The sequence below is a fragment of the Mya arenaria genome, chromosome 6 (genome assembly GCF_026914265.1).
Source record: "Mya arenaria isolate MELC-2E11 chromosome 6, ASM2691426v1".
NCBI classification, from domain to species: Eukaryota; Metazoa; Mollusca; class Bivalvia; order Myida; family Myidae; genus Mya; species Mya arenaria.
Genome location: NC_069127.1, coordinates 78,495,932 through 78,509,774, shown reverse-complemented (window position 1 = coordinate 78,509,774; position 13,843 = coordinate 78,495,932). Strand labels below are relative to the sequence as shown.

At 35.3% G+C, this 13,843-nt stretch overlaps 1 protein-coding gene across 2 annotated transcripts in view; it reads right to left on the bottom strand.

Moving 5' to 3' along the window:
- Positions 1–12,956, bottom strand: part of LOC128238773 (single-minded homolog 2-like) — a 33,112-nt gene extending 20,156 nt beyond the window's left edge. For both annotated transcript variants that reach the window (XM_052955013.1, XM_052955015.1), the window contains exon 1: positions 11,767–12,956. The gene's annotated coding sequence lies outside the window, so the exon portion shown is untranslated. The remainder of the gene's footprint in view (positions 1–11,766) is intronic.
- Positions 12,957–13,843: the final 887 nt, after the last annotated feature.

Sequence of the window (13,843 nt, the reverse complement as noted above, 5' to 3'; positions counted from 1 at the left end):
TTTTTTTTCAAAGATAATGACTGAAAGGCTCATGTTTATGCTTCCATGCGTCGACTCATATATCATGTTTTCTGAGATTAGCTTAAACGTATGTTTACTGTTTAATGGTACTTTTGGTGGGCAATCTGTCATCATTTGTGCTGTTTGTTCTAAGCTTAATTGAATGTAAATCATAACGAAACTATAACTATACTTCAACGGGAGATAAATGAGAAATAATACAGAAATTATGGGTGGGTGGGGGTATTAAAAGTTTTACCATTTTAAGTTTTTAAACTATCGAACTAGCAAAGATATGCTAGATCTATTACTGATAGTATACAAATCAACTATTATTTCTCTTCATATTCTTGTTTTACATGATCATGCAGCAGAACAAGCGTTCTAGGATTTCAGCCAGGTTTTCAAGAAGACTGGGTGCGGCAGAAAAGGGACTGGGTGCGGCAGAAAAGGGACAGGGTGCGGCAGAAAAGGGACTGGGTGCGGCAGAAAAGAGACTGGGTGCGGCAGAAAAGGGACAGGGTGCGGCAGAAAAGGGACTGGGTGCGGCAGAAAAGGGACTGGGTGCGGCAGAAAAGGGACAGGGTGCGGCAGAAAAGGGACTGGGTGCGGCAGAAATGGGACTGGGTGCGGCAGAAAAGGGACTGGGTGCGGCAGAAAAGGGACTGGGTGCGGCAGAAAAGGGACTGGGTGCGGCAGAAAAGGGACAGGGTGCGGCAGAAAAGGGACTGGGTGCGGCAGAAAAGGGACTGGGTGCGGCAGAAAAGGGACTGGGTGCGGCAGAAAAGGGACTGGGTGCGGCAGAAAAGGGACTGGGTGCTGAGGGACAATAGGACACATTGTATCGAGCAGTGAATACTCAAAGCACCATGAATTTCATAGAAAGTATTATAATTTGTGCTTATTTGAGGTAATATTAGATTTCATCTACTAAATATGCAAAGTTTGCTTGATTTCATAATCATATTTCCAATTTTAATCAAAAAAAAAAGATAATCGTAAGCAATTAATTCTTTGAAGGCAGGAGGGTACACATTCTGGTCGCCATGAGGACATAAGGGTGCTTCCAAAAAGGGCAGGGTACTGCACCCTCCCATAACCCTCTTGCTAAAACCCTATGTCCAACAAGGGCTCCTTTAGTACATCTCTGGTTCTACACAAACACGCTGGAAATTCCCTTCCAAGAGAAGTTTGTATATGAGACAACTGCTGTAAAAGCCAGTTAAGTAAACAGTTAAATATACCAAATTCATTTACAGAAATATTTTGTATCAACAGCGAGTTATTTAAGAAATTCTAGTAATTAAGGAAATTCGCCTCGCCTTTCAGTATGTTACACAAGAAACCGCAGTGGTACAATGGCGTGAAATTTATTCACCAACGTTTATCAAACCTCAATTACCTAACTACATACGTGTTAAATGAGTCAAAATCCTATAGACGATCACTGAGGAACGTGTTTAAAACGTCGTTAATACAAGCACAGACCTGAGAGAGGAGTTAAATCACGAAACCGTCCTCACAAAACGTGTCAAAGACAAGGTAACAAAATCTCTAGCAGAAACAGGCCTTCATATAAATCGGTGCCAAACTTAGCTATGTATCTTGTACAAACCACGGTTCCTGTGACCCCGTTTGGCCTCTCGTTGCTATCTTGTCCCTTATCAATCCCATGCACTATATATCTCCACAGCAAAACATCAATTTAGAGTTGAAGGAAGTTTTGAAATATAATAGGTACTGATCATAGATGGCAGTTTCGACCAAAGATGGTGATTCTTTTATATATAATAGTTTCTACTTATAGTCTACTTCCATTGCTTCTTGACAACTGACTTTATAAAAAGAAAAAGACAGAAGAGGGAATCATGTTTGTGTTGCAGTTGGGTGCAGTATATTGCAGTACAATTAATGCAATATTAAGTAGACGGTGGTCGTACAATGCGTTCTCACAATTTATGCAATACAAAGATGACAGTGGTCGAACAATGCGTTCACATAATTAATGCAATATAAAGTAGACGGTGGTCGTACAATGCATTATCACAATTAATGCAATATTAAGTAGACGGTGGTCGTACATTGCATTCTCACAACTAATGCGATATCAAGAAGACGGTGGTCGTACGATGCGTTCTCATAACAAATGCAATATTAAGGAGACGGTGGTCGTACAATGCGTTCTCATTACAAATGCAATATTAAGGAGACGGTGGTCGTACAATGCGTTATCATAACAAATGCAATATAAAGTAGACGGTGGTCGTACAATGCGTTCTCACAACTAATGCGATATAAAGTAGACAGTGGTCGTACAATGCGTACATTGCATTCTCACAACTAATGCGATATCAAGTAGACGGTGGTCGTACATTGCATTCTCACAACTAATGCGATATCAAGAAGACGGTGGTCGTACAATGCGTTCTTACAACTAATGCGATATAAAGTAGACGGTGGTCGAACAATGCGTTCTCACAACTAATGCGATATAAAGTAGACGGTGGTCGTACAATGCGTTCTCACAACTAATGCGATATAAAGTAGACGGTGGTCGTACATTGCGTTCTCACAACTAATGCGATATCAAGTAGACGGTGGTCGCACAATGCGTTCTCACAACTAATGCGATATCAAGTAGACGGTGGTCGTACATTGCATTCTCACAACTAATGCGATATCAAGTAGACGGTGGTCGTACATTGCATTCTCACAACTAATGCGATATCAAGTAGACGGTGGTCGTACAATGCGTTCTCACAACTAATGCGATATTTAGTATACAGTGGTCGTACAATGCGTTCTCACAATAAATGTAATAATAAAATGACAGTGGTTGACAATGCGCTCTCACAATTAATTTAATATTATAATGACAATGGTCGTACATTTTTTTCACAATTTATGCAATATTTAGATGACAGTGGTCGCACCATGCAATATTTAGATGACAGCGGTCGCACCGTGCAATATTTAGATGACAGCGGTCGCACCATGCAATATTAAGATGACAGTGGTCGCACCATGCAATATTTAGATGACAGCGGTCGCACCATGCAATATTAAGATGACAGTGGTCGCACAATGTGTGCCATTAATGCAATATTTAGATGGCAATTGTCGCACAGTGCATAAAATTAACGCACTATTTAGTCAACAGTGGTCGCACCATGCAATATTTAGATGACAATGGCTGCACACTGCAATATTAAAATGACAGGGGCCGTACAATGCATAGAATTAACGCAATATTGCGATGACAGTGGTCGCACAATGCATAGAATTAACGCAATATTTAGATGACAGTGGTCGCACAATGCATAGAATTAACGCAATATTTAGATGAGAGTGGCCGTATAATGCATAGAATTAACGCAATATTTAGATGACAGTGGTCGCACAATGCATAGAATTAACGCAATATTTAGATGACAGTGGTCGCACAATGCATAGAATTAACGCAATATTTAGATGAGAGTGGCCGTATAATGCATAGAATTAACGCAATATTTAGATGACAGTGGTCGCACAATGCATAGAATTAACGCAATATTTAGATGAGAGTGGCCGTATAATGCATAGAATTAACGCAATATTTAGATGACAGTGGTCGCACAATGCATAGAATTAACGCAATATTTAGATGACAGTGGTCGCACAATGTATAGAATTAACGCAATATTTAGATGAGAGTGGCCGTATAATGCATAGAATTAACGCAATATTTAGATGACAGTGGTCGCACAATGCATAGAATTAACGCAATATTTAGATGTGAGTGGCCGTATAATGCATAGATTTAACGCAATATTTAGATGACAGTGGTCGCACAATGCATAGAATTAACGCAATATTTAGATGACAGTGGTCGCACAATGCATAGAATTAACGCAATATTTAGATGAGAGTGGCCGTATAATGCATAGAATTAACGCAATATTTAGATGAGAGTGGTCGCACAATGCATAGAATTAACGCAATATTTAGATGACAGTGGTCGCACAATGCATAGAATTAACGCAATATTTAGATGAGAGTGGCCGTATAATGCATAGAATTAACGCAATATTTAGATGACAGTGGTCGCACAATGCATAGAATTAACGCAATATTTAGATGAGAGTGGCCGTATAATGCATAGATTTAACGCAATATTTAGATGACAGTGGTCGCACAATGTATAGAATTAACGCAATATTTAGATGAGAGTGGCCGTATAATGCATAGAATTAACGCAATATTTAGATGACAGTGGTCGCACAATGCATAGAATTAACGCAATATTTAGATGAGAGTGGCCGTATAATGCATAGATTTAACGCAATATTTAGATGACAGTGGTCGCACAATGCATAGAATTAACGCAATATTTAGATGACAGTGGTCGCACAATGCATAGAATTAACGCAATATTTAGATGAGAGTGGCCGTATAATGCATAGAATTAACGCAATATTTAGATGAGAGTGGTCGCACAATGCATAGAATTAACGCAATATTTAGATGACAGTGGTCGCACAATGCATAGAATTAACGCAATATTTAGATGAGAGTGGCCGTATAATGCATAGAATTAACGCAATATTTAGATGACAGTGGTCGCACAATGCATAGAATTAACGCAATATTTAGATGAGAGTGGCCGTATAATGCATAGATTTAACGCAATATTTAGATGACAGTGGTCGCACAATGCATAGAATTAACGCAATATTTAGATGACAGTGGTCGCACAATGCATAGAATTAACGCAATATTTAGATGAGAGTGGCCGTATAATGCATAGAATTAACGCAATATTTAGATGACAGTGGTCGCACAATGCATAGAATTAACGCAATATTTAGATGACAGTGGTCGCACAATGCATAGAATTAACGCAATATTTAGATGACAGTGGTCGCACAATGCATAGAATTAACGCAATATTTAGATGACAGTGGTCGCACAATGCATAGAATTAACGCAATATTTAGATGACAGTGGCCGTATAATGCATAGAATTAACGCAAAATTTAGATGACAGTGGTCGCACAATGCATAGAATTAACGCAATATTTAGATGAGAGTGGCCGTATAATGCATAGAATTAACGCAATATTTAGATGACAGTGGCCGTATAATGCATAGAATTAACGCAATATTTAGATGACAGTGGTCGCACAATGCATAGAATTAACGCAATATTTAGATGACAGTGGTCGCACAATGTATAGAATTAACGCAATATTTAGATGACAGTGGCCGTATAATGCAATATTAAGATGACAGTGGTCGCACCATGCAATATTAAGATGACAGTGGTCGCACCATGCAATTTTTAGATGACAGTGGTCGCACCATGCAATATTAAGATGACAGTGGTCGCACCATGCAATATTTAGATGACAGTGGTCGCACCATGCAATATTTAGATGACAATGGTCGTTATAATGACCATGATATGCATCCATGGAATTAATTGTTCTAATACTACATAACATTTTGTTTAGCATGATAAAAAGAATGAATAATATGAAAGTACATGTATACTGGTGCCCATTGAAAACTAGCGTAGTAATTTTTAACTGTTAGATATAAATGCATCCTATCTATTTCATATATTTAATAAGACTAGAATAAAATACAATCGGTTATGTATTGCACTTTTTGGATATTTTAATTATATCAATAAATATATATAATATATATATTTTACATTGACCAAAATGTGGTTGCAGAATTTCTTAAAAACATTACTTTTTTTTTTTTAGTTATATTTGTGAAACTGTTGCAAATTAGTCGAAACGGCAGTTTCCCAACATATTTAAGGCATGTAAAGAATACTTCAGACAGTCTAATTTGTCTCCACGACTTTCTCAGAACTGACCTTACTTTGCACCTGAGACAAAAGGTGGGATTGGCAGTGACCGAATCGTGTTCAATGTGAATTTTAATTAAACCGTGGTCACCTGATACTCCTGACCTAACCCAGTCAGACCACATAGTGATCCTGGGGTCAGAATGATCAACTCCGCTACTCATTTCTAAACGTATCTTTGTCTTTCTTTTTAAGAATCATCCTTTATATAATATAACAGTGTGTGTATACCACGTGATAAATTGCGTTATAAATGCTTCGTCGGAAGACAATATTTTGCTTCGAATGAAGACTTTAAACAAAGATAACTTAACTATTTGTTCACCATTTTAAATGAAACATAGCGATGTCTGCGCCGCTTACGAAGCCCCGCTTTCGGCCTTTTACCAGAGTTTGATTTAGAGTTTAGTTTCTTAAAACACTTCAACAAACCTTTTAACAATACGGCCTTCCGACGGAGCACTTTTGGAAACAGGTTTGTCGAAGTGTTTGATGAAACTAATCACCTTATCAAACTTCAGTAATAAAACGAAGGCGGGGCTCTTAAAGCGGCATAGACTGCCCTTTGTTTTATTTAAAATGGTGTACCGAAAGAGAAGTTAACTATGAGTTAAGTCTTTATTTTAAGCAAAACATTGCCTTCTGACGTAGCATATATGACGTAATTTATCACGTGGTATACACACACTGTATTATAGCAATCATATTAATTAAGTAGTAGTGATCACCGACAGACAGATCACCATTCAGACTTTCAGAAAGCCTCTGGAAAAAGCGACCTTTAGTTATTAATTGGGTTAATCAGCTGTTCAGGCATGCGCCATGGCTAGCATGGCGACATTCGCTTCAACACTAAGATATATTTATCCATATTTTGCTTTACCAATAAATTAAATCAGTAGTCGAGCTGTAACGTATTTAATATATACCGATTTTTGTTCAATATAGTTATGCATTAAAGTAGTCTATATAGAAATACACCATTTACAACAGAATAAGACTAATACCCCGTTTACATGACGAACATTTGCCTCTGGTGTAAGTTTCCCCTCGCCGGCAAACTCGCCGCTGTAGTATTTTTTACGCGTTGGTATGGCAATTTCAAAGGAAATTTAGAAGAAATCCTGCATCGCAGTAAGTTATCCCGGGAAAACCCCAAATCCCTTAGTATAGAAGCATCCCCCACCCCCATACACACACCCTCAGTTTCGGTACACGATATTCTGGCGCTATTTGATGAGTATTCGGGAATCAGACGACGGTCCGCGGTACACAAAAAACCGACTCTTAAACAAGCTGGCTGTTCAGGATTCGGTTAGAAAATGGTGGAGTATTTGGTACGCAAGTGTTACGGAATAGTGGAGGGGCGCGGAGGATACAACCTCAGTATCAATCGGAACACTTCGGTCATTATTGAACAGATATCCTGAAGCTTGCCGGAGATGACCGAGTAGTTACGATTGCCTTAGTATGCAAACATACGTCTTGTTGTTGTTGTTGTTGTTGTTGTTGTTGTTGTTGTTGTTTGGAAGCACCAGTAGTGAAATAAGGAGCAATATTTACAATTATAGACACTACAAACAAATATGTTGGACTAATTTCAATTTAGATTCAGTTTATCTGAATAATCATGAGTTGTACTTGTTCAAAAGAAAGTGGCAATCTTTTGTGCAAACAAGTTATCGTGAGAATCAACACACTATGTACAGCTATCTCGCCAAATTTCAGTATGAGCGATGAGTTCTGAACAGCCAGTCTTCCACACATTGTTTATATTATCTTTGGTATCAGAGGTTTAGCATACATATAGGCAGGTAGCTTTAAGGCGGTGCCTTTTATGTCCAAATTTGCGGTGCCTACTTCAATAGAAAGTATTGTTTACTGTCCATCTCGTCAGTAAATAAAGCTATTGTGTTACCGATCTTAGATATATACGTGTTAAGTGCCCGTATAATCATTTTAATCCAGTTAAATAAAGCTATTAGGAGAGCCCAATTGATGCAATAAAGGGTTTTGGTCCAATATGGTCCGAGATAATAAAACCACCTTAACACCGATAGCTAAAATTATCTGAAATTCTAGAATTAGTAATCGCGAGAATGTGTTAATTAAAATGATAAGCGAACTTCAATGCCCAAAAGTTGAAACCAGTACCTCCCATTTGATTTGAATGCATTTATATGGTTATTGTTATTTTTATCATATTATTTTTAAGACATATTTATTTATTAATTTATTTGATTACTATTTGTTATAAACAAAATATTATTTATTCAAAAGACGCTTACCATGAAATATCCAGTATCAAAAATTCAAAGAGTAATTATACTATAAATTGAGCAAATCGTTTTCACAAATTAAAACATATTCATTTCAAAGAAATAAGTAACAGTGCATCGGTCACTGATACATCTCTCCTGAAACTAATGAGATAATGCCTGGTTCCATGTTAGTAATAATTATATACATGGATTGTGTATTTCAGGTTACATAACTAGGTCTAGACCCAAGGTGTCAAGCACAATACACAACCTCTGGCACGGGCCTCGCAGGTCTTCGCGCTATGACTGACAATCTCAGTGGGAGGCCCGGCGTGACTCGTAAATGAATAATTCATTTAGTACTGCTATTCGTATTATCAACTGCAAGACTTATATTATTATGTTTTCCGGGTTAAAAAATCTCACGTTACAACCCATATATATACTCACATAATAAATTATGTATATATATAATTATTATATGAAACCAACTAGCAATCTTTTTCCAAAATTTATCCTTTGCCTTTTGGACTTATATAAAAATTAAGGAAAAACTTCAGGCGGAACTAGACTAGATTTTCGGAATGCAGCATCTATGAATTTATGTTATCAGGTTTGTTCAACTCATGCCTTCTGTTCATTGTTATTTATCACTGTTTTTAATTTAATATTATTATTTTTTTAAATGTATTTTTACAATTAAAAATATGTTTTCTATCAATGTTATAATTTCACCGATATAGTGTGACCAGTTGTCGCTTTTCCACAGCTGATAATTTTATTTCATTCCAATGTTCAATAGTTCATACTTAAGAACCAAAAACAACTTTAAAACTTTCTGAATCTAATTAATTTGCATGGCGTAACTCTTTACACTAGAAGATGTTATAAAAATGCCGATGTAAATGAAAGTTGATCATATCCGCATTTGCCAAACGTATCGGAGAATTAGCTAATTGAAATATTATTAAATCGTGAAAAGCGAAAAAAGTATTTTTGAATGAGTATTACATGTGCGAATGCGCAAAACATAATTCCTCCGGGGAGGGAAGAAAGGCGAAGATTTATTGCATTATACGGTGTTTGTAAACATTGCGAATATATCTGGTGTCAACCTGGGATTATATTTACCATATGAATAAGGGTGGTGGGGCATTGATACACGCACCTGGGGGACACTTACGTTTCGCTATGGTACATCCCAGTGTTTCAATAGTATCTGTCTGCTTTTGCAGTGAAGGTGCTTGAATGTCAGATGTTTTTATTAAAATGTGATTGTAAATGGCTCGACAAAATGCTGTTATACCACGTGTGTTTTTTAATATAATGAAATAAATGGTTTACACATTCATACAATTCAAACAGAAGAATTTTTATCAACGATAGCATCAATTTAGCCCCATTATTCTTAAATTCTTGCAATTATTATTTTATTGTTATTTTAATTATTATGCTTTTTTTTTAAATTTCTTTATTCATTGTATCCTTTTTATTGTAAGCAATTAGTCAACGTTTTATAATTTGGCTTGCAAAGCTTCAATTTTCCATTTAAAAATATCTTGGGCAACTTAAACAAAAGTAACACATTTTGGTGCTTACTCGGTGAAATATATTGCGATCTTACACAGAAACAAACATTTTATCTGTTATATTTTTTTGTGACTACCAGAATCATTAAAAGCCATTAAAAGTAGTTTTTGATTATTTCTTCAATTTTTTTAAAGTATTTTTACATATCAGATTTTTTCGGGATGAACAATCATCATCCAGACATCTGCTTGTGGACGATTTCCTGCCATAGTTGGCGAATTATTTAAATCCTGACAAATTGTTTCACATACAGATCCCATTCAGCGCCGACCATAAGGTTTTTAGTCCTTTGAAAACATGGCTGGTGCTCAAAGAGTTGTTAAAAAGGGAGTTTTTATCCGTATAATGTTACATTTCAATCATTTGGATGGGTGATTACAAATTAATTTGATATCAGCGACATGATTAATAATATTCAAGTCGAAAACACAAAACTAAGGTTTTGAGGGTTTAGTTATTAATGAAAATAATAGTTTCGAATCTCTGTGCCGCTTTACCGCTTGCCGTTCTATGGGTATGAAGAAAAACCTGTTCCATATTCGTTTTATTGAAAAATGGACAACAAAGATGAAAAGAAAATGTGAATAAATTCTTATTTTTACTAAATATTTAAAAATTCTTGATATATACGTATGAACCAAATTTAATCTAGATTTCTATATAATTTCTATTTCTTTTCACAACGGCTTATGTGATAATATTTTTTTTAAAGCTCAGCAACATATTGTATGAAAACAACTTTAATAAGGGCGTCTGTTAAACACTGGTTGACCAGTAAAAAGTGCTGAGTATTACATACGTGTTGTTCTATATTTCTGGTATAAGTTGTCCACTTACAATGTTATTTGTGCTAATTTTGAAGTTTTTGTATGCATATGTCTTAATTATTTTAATAAGGTTATTATTACTACTAATATTATTGTAATCATTATTATTACAATGATTTTAATTATTATTACAATTATTATAAACATTATTATTATAATAATAATTATTATTGTTATCATCATCATCATCATCATCATCATCATTATCATCATCATCATCATTATCATCATTATTAATTATTATTATTATTATTATTATTATTATTATTATTATTATTATTATTATTATTATTATTATTATTATTATTATGTATATTATCATCATCTTATGTTCGGATGCATAGTGTCTGCATTAATTTGACATTTTAGTCAAGGAAAACATAAGAAAACACAAACCAATTGCCCCGCTTTTTGAGTCAAAGAAGTTAAATTGAATGTGATCAAATATTACCTGACTGCTTATTTAAAATGCCCATGATGACTGAAAACATGAAAGATGATCTTCCATAAGCGGTCGACGGCTGTTTAAAACCGACATTTCCATCAGACTTCAAAGGGCATATACCCATATTAAATTGCATTATTAAACACTCTGTTCAAAATGTTTGTTGTGACAGGCTGTTTTAAACTGTTAGTCAAACAAGTTTGGAAAATTTACCACGATTTTGATTAGAATCTCAACATATAAAATACGACAGGCCTAATAAAATAAGTCAATTAAGGATTAGCTCTTGAGGACTACTTTAAATGGAATATATCCTTCGTTGTGTTTTTGGCCAAGTGTAATAAATGATAATAATTCATCAAATTGTTTAGTCTCATTGTATTTTATTTCTGAGTCCTAAATTAGCTTCCATAACCATCACACTGATAAAACTACAGTAATAAATTATGTTATTAATGTACGATTATTTTAGAATGGTGGAATTTCAAAATTATTTAGTATCATTTAAAGTGTTCAGTTACTGCAGCTTTGTAAGATGTTATCATCCTTTTCTCACTCCGGTTACGATAATCTGTCGCACGGATTTGATTCATTTGTATCTAACAGTGTTACAAGTTTATCTATTTTATTATTTGTTTGTTCAGGTGGAAAGCAAGTGTAATCAATTACCATTCGTTAATAAATTGCATTTCAATTTTTATTTTGCTCAAAACAAGTGCGGACTACCTTTTTTTGAACCTTGGTACGTTTCACAAGAAAACTATTTCCCCTCCTTCCACTCACCTTGCATAACGATCCTATAAATCAAATTTTAGAAACGTCGAAACAACACGATCCTGTGTATTGTTACAAGTATGTCAATTCATTTTGTACAATTCGAATAATTTGTTTAAGTCCACAATTTCCAATCGACGGCACGTTCAGTTCGCGTCTGCGAATCGAGTGTAGATTCCAAAACCGTCGATCGAGCACGTTTGTCACTGCTGCTTGTTTTTACAGACGACCAAGCATGGCCTCGCTACTGGACCGGGCACCCGGCTGCAGATAATGAACGTTCGATGTTGGTTCCGGCTTTTAGTGATTGGGCACGTTCGATTGCTCGAGCACGTCAAATTAAACTCGAATGTATTATTTCAGTCACACTTTCTCTAGCGAAGTTTTCAGGCGAAGTTTCACTCCCATTTTCTCGCAAGCTCTGTTGGAATGTAGATCCAAGTGTGCTGGAATAATTTTTTAACTTTTAAATTTGTCTTCCTTTTTCTGACGTAGAACAGTTGGATTTTATTAGTTAATTGTTTGTTGAATAATTATGAAGCGAGATTGTGAGAAACCAGTTTCCTTTCTAAAGAAATTAACACTTGTAGAATTTTCCCACACGTCTTTTTAAATGAGAAGAATTAAAAATTAATTCAAATCTCAAAACGTAAACTAGCAATAACAAGGCTGGGAACCGGTGTCTTGTTACCAATGCCGTTATACGAGTTACCTATCTAACGAAGTGAACGTTAACCACTTGAAATGAACACCTGTGCCCAATTCTTGAGTTTTAATTTCATGTTCCGGTGACTTCTAATTTCCAAAGTTCGGCATTTGGGATGTGCCGATAATCTCAATTAAAGATATTGTCTGACTTTTCGCTTGTGTTTTTGTTTTAAAATATTAAATTTCAATACGTGGACAGAGGTTACAGATTAGGCGACAAGATAACGCGCGTCATTTTCAGACGGTAGGTGGAGCTCTTAGCGGGGTACAAACTAAAGTGCGCTGATTGGTCGAATGTGTAAACAATGAGCTGTCATTGGAGGATTATTGGAAAGAACTGCAGCGTAAAACTCACGCCCTCTAGAACGCCCATCTCTTGATGGAATTTTAATAACTTCTTGGGAGATTTGTACAGAAATAAATACAAGTGGCGAATATTATTATCTTGAGAAGACATTTTGAAACTTGAGAAATTTAAAACACTGGAATCAATATTTGATTTCCATTGCCGATGCAGACCTGGCATTTCGTTTTATTGGAAACCATATACCATCGCGACCGCACAGAAGTTTAAATATTAAGCCCATGAATCCATTTTATAAAGTATTTGTCAAACACAAATACCAGCAAACAAGCAGCAAATTAATGTTATGCAATCTTTAAAAAGTATGAAAGGATGAGCTGTCAGTGACATGTTACTTAACAAAAATATGATGGATTTTATAACTGTCAGGTTTCCTTATTTGCGTTTTAATTTAATGAGTTTGACTTCCCTGATTTTTAGCCACGGCGATTCGATTTTTTACCCCAAAAGACCAAAATTAATGAATAAAAGTCAGAAAATCCCGCTCATCTCCGTGGTAACAAGGCGTTTCTAGCGATGCTTTCATCCATTCTTTGGATTGATTTTATTATTTTTTTGCACAAAATTCACCGTTTTTAATTATCATGTTGATACCCTGTTGTGTCAAAAAACATTCCATTTGACACTCAAGTATATATAATTCCATCTTTCATAATGAAGTTTCGCAGGTGCATCAATAGACAGTATTTCCATTGGATCATTGCAATAGTATCTTAAACGACAAAAATGGGAATCAGCTTAAAACTTTTTCTGAAATTTTAATATTTATTGTATATTTTTCATCGAAAAAGAAAAAAAAAGTTTCGAAATTATAATATTACGACAAAGATGAAATCTTAAGAACAGAGTCTATAACTATATTACAAAAAAATAGATTAAATTAAGGTACAATAATGTTGCACGTTTAGAACGAAAATGTAAAATATGCAATACTAATATAATACTAATATGGTTGAATCGGCTTGATTGTACATTTTACCAAATTTTCTTGATTTGAAACTATCACAGCAGCAG